This window comes from Castor canadensis, chromosome 14, assembly GCF_047511655.1.
Source record: "Castor canadensis chromosome 14, mCasCan1.hap1v2, whole genome shotgun sequence".
Taxonomy (NCBI): Eukaryota; Metazoa; Chordata; class Mammalia; order Rodentia; family Castoridae; genus Castor; species Castor canadensis.
The window spans coordinates 24,889,402-24,902,684 of record NC_133399.1 but is presented as its reverse complement, the minus strand read 5'-3'; the positions used below and the strand labels follow the sequence as shown (position 1 = coordinate 24,902,684).

The window sequence follows — 13,283 nt, the reverse complement described above, 5'->3', positions numbered from 1 at the left end:
AACATGAAAGGGTTTGATGTCCCCACTCCAGAGGAACTAATACAGAAACTTTAAAATGACAAGTTATCATGAGCAGGGGATCAGGAACCAATGTAAAGATCAGTTAGAGTTGAATCAACATGGGTCGTAACACATGGGTACACAAAAGCAATAGGAATCTTTCTGTATAGCTATCCTTAACTCAACTAGCAAAACTGCTTTGTCTTCCTTATTATGCATATGTCTTTTCTTCAACAAAATCAGTGATAAGGGCAGAACAGGACCTGCCTGAAACTGAGAAGGGAGGGAGAAGGGTGGGGGAGTGGGGCAAGGTGGAGAAATGACCCAAACAATGTATGCACATGTGAATAAATGACCAAAAAAAAAAAAAGACTGAGGAATTTTTTTTTAAAAAAGAAAAGATGTGGGCAAGTAAGGGATGACAATAGCACATAGCAGCAGTGGGGAAGGATTCTGCCAGGAAACATGTCTTGCTCAGGTCAGCTCAGTGAGGACAGTGTTTGCTCAGACTTCAGGGGAGCTAGGGTTGATGGACTGAGGGGAGGAGAGGGAAAGCCTGACTCAAGTTCCACCAATAAAGGATAGCTGATAAGACATGGGCAGTTACGAATAGGTAATATTGCTAAATAGGTTGGCCTATTATGAAAAATATTTATAATCCACTGATCATTTTTTGCAATCATAATTTAAATGTTAAAAAGAAAAATGCACTTATACATAGGAAAGACACACAAGGTGGGCATGGTGTGGGACTCTCCTGTCTCACTGGCACTCAGGAGGCTGAGGTAGAAGAATCACTGTAACTTAGGAGTTCAAGACAAGCCTGGGCAACATAGGGAGGACCCCCATCACCCAGTGACTCAAAAAACAGGAACATAGCACAATATAGCTCATTAAAAACTGTTAAAGGTGAGGGAAAGGAGGAAAGAAAGGTGACTTAAGGAAGAAGAGTGGGGGTGAATTTGTTTGCAAAGTTGACCATGTATTTTTTATTTCAGTTTTTTATACTTTAAGATTTACAGATCATTAATTACTTCAGGTTTTTTTTAATTTCAAGACTAAAGCAAATTAGATTTTTTAAAAAAAATCTCTAATTTAAGAATAAGAATTTAAAAATTCTCAATTTAAGGGCCAGGCTTGATGCTATAGGCCTGTAATCTTAGCTACTCAGGAGAAGATAGGAGACTGGCAAAGGGCAGTCCAGGCAAAAGTGAAAGACTCTATCTTGAAAATCACTGAAAGCATGAAAGACTGGGATGTGGTTCAAGTTCTAAGCACTTTCTAAGGCCCTGAGTTCAAATCCCAGTACCTTGAGAAAAAATAATTCTCCATTTCTATTGGGAACTTATTTTTAAAAATGACACTTAAATACTTTAATTGGATAATGCCTGAAGTTTAGCTTTGAAGTTTAATTTTGGGGGTGGGGAAGCAATAAACATGTTTATTTCCTGGTGAATCTCACCAACATTTAATTCACAGACCTTTATTTGTATCTGTTTACCGTCACCAGTCATGAGCTCTTTTAATTGCCTATGTACCATTAGTATAAGTAAGCTTCCTCATAGATCATGAATTTCTCTCCATATTTTTACTTTTGCTTTAGCTCAGACAGCTATTGCCTGGACTGTGGTAACACATAATGAGGATATAGGGCAATGAACCGTAGAATTACAGAGAAAGAAAAAGAGAACAAGGAAACAAGTCAACAAAAAAAGAAAAGATAAAACAAAACTGGGACCTGGCATTTCAACTACACAGCAGGGACACTGAAAGAGGAATTCATGGGCCTGTGCTTGTGACAGAGGTGCCGATGAGAAGGGTGACATTTGAAGCATTCAGAACCATGGTCAAAGGAGCCAGATGCGGAAAAGGGCAGGAGTGGAATAGTCTTAATTTAACAGTTTGATTTTTAAAGGATCCCATACAGGGCTTTAGTTAGCTTTGGTGAGATAAAATTTGCATTATATCCATTTGTTCAGTTCACTGGCAAAACATGTTTCCATTTTAGTGTACTTTGAACGTGACATGTTCACAGGGTGGAATCCTGTGGGTCTGGATTTATAATCTTGCTAAAATAATAATTTTTACCTGATTTATACCTGCAGAAAATACACAGAAGAATGCCTGTTGCATGGCCACTAACCGCAGGTCCCTTGCCTCAGAGTCTCTTTCATGGGATCCTCCTGGCTACTAGGGGCAAAGTAGAGCCAGGAAGGAAAGATGGGGATGACTGGTTGATGAGCACTAGGTTATGGTTAGAGAGAAGTGAGAAGTTCTTGGGTGCTGTTGCAGTGTGGGGTGACGAGAGGCAATAATGTCATAAAGAAATGATAAATGTTTGACCTGATTTAAACATTGCACAGTGCATACATGTATCAAAACTTCACATGGTACTCCTTAGTTTGTATATTTTTTATGTGTTTAATGTATTATTTAAAAATCATTTTAGGTGAAAATAAGCTAGATGATCTGTATGAGTTTCAGAAAACCTGGACATCAGAACGAAGACTGTTATCACCTCTGAAAAGGGACATGACAAATGCATGAATAGTTTTTAAAACTTCATTAATACCAAATGTGCATGCATGCAACAATAGAATTTCAAAGTTACGTAAAGCAAAACTGATTGCTGTGAAGGAAAGAGGCAAATTAAAATCGGAGGCTGGATGTCAGAGCATGTCTCCATCAGCAAGTGACAGAGCAGGCAGATAGCAAATGAGCAAAGATACAGATGACCTGGACAACATTATCAGCCATCTTCACTGAACTGACATTTTTAAGTCACTCAAATAGAGCAAAGTTCTTTTGGACAGAGATTTAAAGGACTTTTTCCTGGAGGAAACAATAGTCTTTTTAGGGATAGATGGAGGTCAATGCATAGACGTAAACGTAAAGTGTAACATGTAAAATATTACAGGAAAGACTTCTATGACCTTGTGTTGATGATTTTTTGCATGTTACACCAAAAAGCATGACCCATAAAATAACTTGGTAAAATTGTTTTTATCAATTATATACTTTTGTTCTTTGACAGACACTATTAAGAGAGCAGAAATTCAGACCATGGAATGAGAGAAAGTATTTTCAAATCTTATATCTGATAATGGGTTTGATCTACAATGTAAAAAGAAAAATTTAAGGTCAGTATAAGAATAAAAACATTCCAATTTTTTAAAAAGTACAAGGAGCTGAACAAATACTTCCCTGAAGTTGATGCACAGATGGAATAAGCAGATGAAACATCTGCTCAATGTCTTTGGTCATTGAAGAAATGTAAATCATAACACATCAGATTATCACTGCATTGCTGTGAACGTGGCTAAAGCAAATAAACAAAACAAAATAAAACAAGTTCTCAAAAAGGGCTAGAGAAATGTGGGGCAGCAGAACATTGCCTGCAATGTTGACTGACTGATCTGAATTTGTCCATTTTGGAAAACACCTTGTCAGTTTCTTATAAAGCAAGACGTACCTTAACCTAGGACACAGCAATCCCAGATCTGTATCCAAGAGATTTAAGGTTTTGTGTTCTCATGAAAGCTGTGGTGCAGTTTTATTATCACTCCTGAAAAGCTAGGAATGATTTCTGTGTTCATCACCAAGTTAATTCATAAATAAAATATGTACCATGGATTAAATTAATACTTCCAATCCACCAATAGAGACAAATTATCAATTGATTTACAACACTGGTGAAACAAATCCACAGAATATACAATGTTTGATTTCCGTTCTGTGAAATTCTGGGAAAAGGCAAGACTGCAGGTTTGGAAAACAAATCTGTGGTAGCCAGTGATGTGTTTGAGATGAGATGCTTACTACAAAGTGTTGCACAGGGAATTTTTAGAAGGATGGCCGGTTCTATAAGGGACTGTGATGGTGGATGATGATGGTGCATTTGTTAAACTCATGGATATATACAGCACATTCAGGAGGTGGATATCAGGAGGACTGCTGTTTGGGACCAGCCCAAGCAAAAAATTAATGAGACCCCATCTCAACAAATGAGCTAGGTGTTGTGGCTCACCTAGCTATGTGAGTGGTCTAACTAAGAGTATCATGGTCCACTCCCCAACCCGGGCAAAACTCGAGATCCTACTTGAAACACATCTCAAGCAAAAATGGTTGGCATATGGATCAAATGGTAAAGTGCTTGTCTAGCAAGTAGGGCACCCCCAATAGTGTCCCCAAAAAAGAAAAAAAAAGAAAGATACAGCACAAAGATGAACTTAATTTTGTGCTTATTTAAAAGCATAACAGCAGGCATTAGGGGAAGTGGAGAATGAAGTGTAGAGTGTCACCCTGTTTGTACCATAAATGCATGGCATAATTTCATGGAAGACAGGACTGAGTAAGTAAGAGGAGGGAGAAACTTGTCTCAGTACGTAAGGCTAGACATAAAAAGAACTGCACAAAAATGCTTAACTTTAGTTGGCAAATTTGTTTTCCACAAGGTCATGTTTAACAGTCTGGAAACCATATTCATACTAGAGTTGAACAAATGAGGAAATAAATTGTAGATAATGGGAGCCATGTTCCCGCTAGTTGAGAAAAAATAACAAACAATCTATGGGAAGGCTGTAATGAACTCTGCTATTGGATTAAAGTGAAATGTTACTATGAAATCATATTTAGTTTAATATTCTCATAAATGCATATAGAAACAGATATAATCGTATATGTAGTCACAAAGTAACAGATACATATTTTCTCTCAGAGTCCAGAAGCAGCAATAGAGAGCCTAGTAATAATAATCTCACAGGATCTTGGTTTATAAACAGCTCACTTCAACAGTGGGACAAGAGCCTTGCAGAAGTGTCTGATGTGAGAGGTGGGGAAGGAGAGATGTAGCCCCATAACATCAGGAAGTATAGAAAAATAAAGGAGGAGGCCATCTGAAAGGAATTCCAGTGGTCATGCAGAAAACAACTTAAGCAAAGCAAAACAAAATAAAAACAAAAGTCTTTGGATTCTAATCAAAGAATGTAATAAAGATCTCATAATCTAGACTGGTACAAGTAGATAATTAAATAAATGAATGAAAATGAGGGATAATCTCCAAAAAAGTATGTAAAAGGAATAGGGAAATAGTCACCATTGGATCAGAACAGTGAAGCCCTGATGATAAATGCTAAAATTTGTCGCCAAAATCAGTGGGTGAAAGTTGAGGGAGAAACAGGATATTGGCAACCTGAAAGTATCTCCCCAAAGATACTTGTTAATCAGTGTGTGGTTTTAGCTCATGTCCACAGTTTCTTAGACACTCTTGCCTTCAGGAGGTGGGTCATAATTCTTCAATATAGATAAAACAGTCCTTAGTCAATCAATCTAACTAACAGGGCTTGGAAGGGGGTGGGCAAACAGTAACTTCACAGAGGATCAATTCATCAGGTATCACCTTAATTAAGCAATGGAAGTTAATATCCTCAGTAAGTTATGCTGCTATTACTTACTCTGTGATGTGATAAAATGAGAAGTGCACTTCAGCTCTCTGGTGCTATTTCCAAAAAATTATAACCTCAATTTAACTAGGATAGAACATACAATCCAAAATTGATGGAAGTTCTACAGATGGATATATACTTTAAAAACAGCTCTTAAGAAAAGGTCTAGGCAGTAAATAAAAAAAAAACAAAGAAAGACAGAAACTTCTCACATTAATGGAAGCTAAGGAAACAAGAAGACTAAACACAATCTGATATCCTCAACTGGATCCTATAACGGAAAGAAGATGAGTGGAGAATTGATGGAATCCCAAGCAAGTGTCTAGTTTAGTTTGTAATATTAAATCAATGTTGATTTGTTAGTTTTGGTAAATTGGCATTGTTATGTAAGAATCTTGGGATTAGATTAGTGTAAAATAATACCACATTTTATTTGGCCACTCTCTCAGAAGTTGCATAAATCATCTAATCTAGAAATATGCTGGAAGCTTTGCTGCAAAGAGTGTAGCCCAGGGTGGGCCGCAGCTCATAAACCAGGCAGCGGTGTTGAAAATACATAGTTACTCAATGCCTCTGTGTTTCTCCTCAAAGGAATGAATTTTAGCCCTCTAAAAAGGAAAGGAGATAGATGTGCAGTTGCTTAGAGCTCAAGGCACCCACATCTTATTAATATATATCAGAGACCATACCCTGTAATTCCTCAGTGCTTTACTTTGTTAAATTAGGAGCAGTGGTGTAAGTTGTGTGCAGTGACAAGCCAGTGAGTAACTGAAGTGTGAATGAGAAAAGCTTATACCCCAGGATCCCATTGTTCTCTTGGGTAGTCTGTTGGAACACCCCCACATCTGTCTGGGAGCCTTAGTAAGCCTGGCTGAGGGGACATCAGAATGATTCTGGGATGCTGTTTATTTGACAAATGGTTTTTGTGGTCAATGTCTTTACAACCGCATGTCAGAATGTTTGCAAGTGGAAATGTGTTAATCAGAATTGGATCATTGTGATACCAAAGGGTTTCTATGAAATGTGATGAGCATAATAAATTTTGTTGACAAAATATCAAAACATAGCTTATTTTTATTATGTTACATAAATCTGACCTGAAAACATGCCAAATAAATTAACTTGTAATTTTTATTCCGGGTTTAGGACTGAATATTAGCTATTCTTTAAAATTGATGGCCCATGCAAATGTCTTTTCAACATTATGTATGTATCACTATAGGTAACACATATGTATGTGCACTATAACCATATATAACATACAAATAAATCTGTGTGTTTACACACACATAGCCATATATATGTATGTGTGAATGGTGAATGTAGGAATTAAAAAATGCTACAGCATTTTCCTGATGGATTGCTACCTATGTTACTTACACTCTGTACCACACATGTTAGCACTTTTATAGTCTAAGATACTCCCTGCTGGGGAGTTGGATTAACTGTCTTTCCAAGTAATATGACATCAAACACTCATCATGACAACTGGGTTCCCTGGCCTTAGTTACCCTTCTTATACTTCTCACCCTCACTCCTGTCTCTAGAAAAAAGAGTGTTGTAGTTTTAACAGGAATTGTTTGAAGTAAATTTGATGATTCACAAAAAGAATAGAGAACCAGGCCAGAATAAAAGTTCCAGAGGTAAGAAAGAATAGCTGCAAGACTCTTAGCCATGGTCAGTCCTGAGAATCAGTCTGGTTAAAAAAATTCCCATGAAAACAGAAGTCAGTACTTGAGTTTTGAACATTTTCAAATAACTCTTTGTGTATCTCTTGGTTACTCTACAAAGCCTAGGGAAGGAGCACCCTATTTCCCAAGGTTTGGCCTATATCTGTGTGATTCCTAGCAGGAGATGTGTGGAGACCAGTGATATGTGGCTTCTCTAGCTTCTGTCATGGTAAGGGGAAACTCCCTCCCACCAAGACACACGAATGGGGATTCCACCACGTGCTGTACTGCTGTGATGGATGGAAAACATACCATTCTAGGCAACATGGACTCAATCACAAGCAAACTCCCTAAATCCCCTTAGCATAAGACAGTTTGGAGAAATGGTCAACTTCAGAGAGGTGAAGACAGGAGGCTGAACTGCTCAGGTGTGGAGCTGGCTGTGGAAAAAACCCACATAATCAACACACGAAATGCAGAAAATTCTTTGACAACATGCAGCATTCCTTTCATGGAATAAGCTCTGAAAAAATTAGGAGTAGAAGGAATATACTTCACCATAATAAAGTCTATGTGACAGGTGTATAACACACATCATAGAAAATGAGAAAAAAACAAATAATTCTCTGTAAAGGAAGAAATAAGAGAAGCATCCTCATGAGCCCCACTCTAATTCAATAAAACACTGTAATTTCTATCTGCATCCATAAGGAAGAGAAAGAAATATAAAACTATTCAAAGAGGGAAGTAAGAAGTCAAATTAACCCTTTTTGCAGATGGCATAATAGTATAATTAAAAGACCCTTTTTGACAATGTGGAAGGTACTGGCACAAAAATAGCCATGAATATGAAATGGAACAGGACAGAAAACCCAGAAATAAACCCACACAGCTACACTTACTTATTTTTTTGACCTAAGAGTCAAAATCATACACTGGAGAAAGGCATTCTCCTTAGAAAATGGTGCTGGGAAAACTGGTTATTTGCATGTAGAGTAATGAAACGTGACCCTCTATCTCACTGTGTGCAAAACTGAATTCAAAATGAATCCAATGTGTTAATGGAAGACCTCAAATACTAAACTCGTAAAGGAAAATATTTGAAAAAACCTGAAAGGCAGAGGCATATGAAATGACTTTTTCAAGAGGACACAAATAGCCAGGGAAATAAGAGCAAGGATTGACAAATAGAATTGCTTCAAATTTAATCTTTCTGTACATCAAAGGGAACAATTACTGGAATGAGGGGATGGCTGCCCAGAATGGGAGAAAAATCTTTGCCAATAACTCAGTGTATAAAGATTAATATCTAGACTATAATATCTAGAATATCTAGAATATAAAGGACCTCAAAAATTAAACTCCAAAACAAACAATGCAACTTTTAAGTGTTAAAATGAGCATATAGTTTTCAGAGGAAAACTGTCTAATAAGTACAGTAAGAAATGTTCAACATCCTTACCCATAAGGGAAATGCAAATCAAAATGCAAATACCAAGATTGCATGCCACCCCAGTCAGAATGGCTATCATCAAGAAAACAAACAACAAATGTTGGTAAGGATGCAGAAAAAAGAACTCTCATACACTATTGGTAGAAATTCAGTCTGCTGCAACCTCTATGGAAATCAGTATGGAAGTTACTGAAAAAGAAATCCATGCCTTTCTTATGACCCTGCTATTCCACTCTTGGGCATATATTTACTCTTAGACATTGAAATCAATACACAAGAGACACACAGACTAATAAAATCAGAGATGAAAAAAGGGACATAACTACAAATACTAATGTAATCCAGAGAATCATTGAAAACTTATATTCATGTAAACTGGAAAATCTAGATGAAATGGATAAATTTCTAGTTTCAAATAATTAACCAAAATTCAACTAAGAATATATTTACCACTTAAATAGTCCTATTACATGCAATGAAATTGAAGCAGTAATAAAGTGTCTGCCCACAAAGAAGACCCCAGGACCTGATGGATTCACAGCCAAATTTTACCAAACCTTTAAGGAACTAACACCAAAACTACTCGAACTTTTCCAGGTAATAGGAAGGGAAGGAACACTACCAAACTCATTGTACACTACACTCATTCTGAAACACAATAAAGAGACAACCAGAATAGATGATTATAGACCAATAACTTTAATGAATGGAAATGAAAGATTCTCAATAAAATACTGGCAAACAGAATTCAACAAGTCAAACAGCTCATACACCATGACCAAGTAGGTTTCATTCCAGGGATGCAAGGAAGGTTCAACACACATAAATCCATAAATGTAATACAGAATATAATCAGACACAAGGACAAAAATCACATGATCCTCCCAAGAGACACAGAAAAAGCCTTTGACAAATTCAACGCCCTTTCATGATAAAAGCTCTGAAGAAACTAGGACTAAAAAGAATGTTCTTCAACAAGAAAAAGGATATATACGACAACCTCATACTAAATGGAGAACAACTGAAAGTGCTTCTCTTAAAGTCAGGAACAAGACTGGGCTGTCCACTTGCTCCACTACTATTCAATGTAGTTTTGGAATTCCTAGCTAGAGAAATAATACAAGAGCAAGAAATACTAAGGATTCAAATAGTGAAGGAAAAAGTCAAACTATACCTGTTTGCAGATGACATGATCCTATACCTAAGAGACCCCAAAAACTCTACCAAAAATTATTAGAAATCATACAGTCTTTTTGGCAAATTAGCAGGATACAAAATAATACACAGAAATCAGTAGCTTTTCTATATACCAATAACACACAGATTGAGAAGGAAATCAGGAAAACAATCCCATTTACAAAAGCCTAAAGAAATAAAGTAACTTGGAGTAAATTTAAGACAGGAAAACAATGACCTCTTCAATGAAAACTATAAGCTACTGAAGAGAGAAATCAAAGAAGATAACAGAAGATGGAAAGACCTTCCATGCTCATGAATCTGTATAATCAATATTGTGAAAATGGCCATACTACCAAAAGCAATCTACATGTTCAACACAGTCTCTATCAAAATTCCAATGACATTCTGCGCAGAAATAGAGAAAAAAATATGAAATACATATGGAAGTACAAAAGACCTCCAATAGTCAAAGCAATTATGAGCAAAAAGTCAATTGCTGGATGCATCACAATACCTGCCTTCAAGCTATACTACACAGCCATAACAATAAAACAGCATCATATTGGCATAAAAGAAGACAGGAAGACCAATGGATCAGATTAGAAGATCTGGATCATCACAAACCCATGCACTTATAGCCAACTGGTCTTTAACAAAGGAGCCCAAAACACACAATAGAGACAAAGGACAGCCTCTTCCACAAATGCTGTTGAGAAATCTGGATATCCACATACAGAAGACTGAAACTATATCCCTGTCTTTCACCCTGTGCCAAAATCATCTCAAAGTGAATCAAAGACCTTAATATAAGGTATAATACTTTGAAACAACTCCAAGGAGCAGTAGGAAATACACTGGAACAAATAGGTGTAGGGAATGGTTTCCTAAACAGAACTCAAAATGATTAGCACCTAAGACATGTAGTGAACAAATGTGACTGCCTCAAACTAAAGAGATTCTGCACAGCAAAGGAAATAGTCACCCCACTCAAGAGACAGTCTACAGAATGGGAGAAGATCTTTGCCAGCTACGGAGTTCAATTGCAAATCTGAATTTCACCCACAGGAACTATACAGCACACTCCTCTGAGGGTTCAACCCCAAAGGAATGAGATGCAAAATTATTGCTTTCTGAACAGAACTCCAATTAAATAGAACCTGACAAACCAAGAACAAAGCCAAGTGTCCTCATAATTCTGAATTCCCTGTGTACGTAGGAATAAAATTGAAAAGGTGTTAGAGGTTACCCTATTCACCATTAAAAGTTAATTTTAAAACTGAATTCCATGTCTCCAAAAACTCGTAAGAAGTGCACCAGTATTTACAGACCCTATCAAATTATGCATAAATAAAATCTGTACACTCAACACAGTTTCTCAAAATACAGAGCCTCCACAGGGACTTGGGAGTGACAGGCAGCAGCAATGGCTTCCTGCCTACCCTTTTCAAGTTTAGTCAAAAAATCAAGATTTGAAATAAATATGCAAAGAAGGCTTCAGTACCTTAAAGGAACATGTCATTTCAGAGAGCCTCCCATTTAAAGAATTAAAACTTTCAAAGTTAAAAAAAAAGACAAGGAAAATGAAAATCAGCAGGCTTTGTTTCTACAAGTTTCCTAAAACCAGAAGGTTGACACTAGAAGGTGTCAACGGCACCTGTGAACTAACTGCTAAGCACACACAACCTTTGCCTCCCACTGAAGGATGTGATCTCTGGAGAAGCTAGATAAATACTAATTTTTAAGATAAATATTTAGTGGACATAAAAACTAGCCATTCTCTTAACACTGCAAAAAATAAGTTAACTGTTGATCTGAGTCACATTTTTGGATTTGGCTCTTCTGAGAACACCTCCCAGTAAGGAAGCATTTAAGCATTCAGGTGGTGACAGTCGCCTCTGCACTGCAGCCACCGTCACTTTATATTAAGATGTGGAGCTACGAAGGGACAGTCTTCCAGAGACGGAGCAGAAGACCTCGCTGGGATTCATCACAGCTCCCACCAGCTCCTTTTGACATGGAAGGCTCAGGGGGATCTTGGTCATGGAAACGGGACCTTTGCGAATGACAGTCTGATCGTGCAGAAGCAGGTGCTGCTCGTCGACATTCTGCACCTCCTCCATCTGGTGCGCCATGTCGTGCAGCCCCAGGTTCTCAGCCAGGCCCGAGGCGTCCAGGGCGTGCGCATGGGGCAGCAGCAGATCGGAGCGGCTGTAGGCATCCCTGAGGCCGCTCAAGGCGCCCCGCTCCAGCCCGGAGAGGTGCGGCAGCAGGCCGGCCGGGTGCCCGTGGTGCGAGGGCAGGCCGGTCCCCTCCTGGCTCTGGCGGCCGGGCCAGGCCTGCTGCTGGCTGCCGGTGGGCGCCGGCTGGTGCAGAGGGTTGATGGCGGCGGCTTAAGCTTCTCGCAGGTGCGAGTAGGGCTCCGCCGACTGCGAATAAGCCAGCTGCTGGTAGGCGGTGGAAAATAGGGTGGTGGCTGGTACTCGGCGACTCAGGGATGGGAGAGAGGCGGCGCAGGGCTGTACAGATGCTGCCCGGCCGAGGAGAGGTGCGGGATGCGCGGGTTCCCATTGCTGCTCGCGTCCTGGCGATCTCCTAGAGACTGGAAATTCATGTCGCCAACTCCTCAACTCTGCGAGGTGGGGATTTAAGAGTGGAAGCAACTGCAGGAAAAGAGCTCCCCGAGGGCTGAGTCCTGTGCTGTAAACTCGCGCTTGGAGTGTTTATTTCATTCACCATGAACATTTCTTAATTTCATAATAGTAGCATTCACATTTTTTCTAATAACTGCAGGTCACCAATTTAAATTATGCTTATTTCTTACAAATACTGTTGGAGGAATTTGGAATTTAATCAAAATCTGTGTACTTATAAGACAACTGTGATTATACCAAAAACATTAGGAATTGTCACCACAAGTAACCTAGCTTTAAAGGTCTGTTGTGATGTAATAAAGAAGAAATAAGATATTAGTACAGGGGGAGCTGTAACAATATTATTGTTCAGAAAAGTGAGTTCAGGAAAACACCAGCACATAAGTGAATAGTTTATTTAGTAGAGAACTGGAGAATAAGCAAATGTGGGGTTTTGATTTATCCCAAAGTTGAAAATACATTCGGTATACATCAGGAATTTAACTAATGGGATAAACTCTAAAAGCACAGCTTTCATTATCAAGAATTTATTGAGAGCCCCTACATAAAAATATTGAGCTATGAAGCCATGTTAAAAGTGAGTACTTGTTACATTCACTGAACACTATAAAGCTAATGAACAATAGGCCAAGCACAAAAATAATAATCACTACAAATAACTAAAAATGTTCGAATTTCTAGTTCAATAAAGAACTTTTATAAATTAACAAAAATACAAACACATCCCTGGAAATTTCTGAAGCATGTATTTTCCAAAAGGAAAGAAGTGATGCATATAATACTTGAAAAGGCACTCTATCTCATAAAAAAAGAGATAGAAATTAAGGAAGCATTATTTCATACCGACTAGACTACATGAATAAAAGAATAACTTTTGTTATTCAGA

The 13,283-nt window shown here is 38.1% G+C and overlaps 1 pseudogene; it reads right to left on the bottom strand.

Annotated features, from left to right (window-relative positions):
* Window positions 1-11,545: 11,545 nt before the first annotated feature.
* Window positions 11,546-12,357, bottom strand: LOC109678658 (transcription factor AP-2 gamma pseudogene; annotated as a pseudogene).
* Window positions 12,358-13,283: the final 926 nt, after the last annotated feature.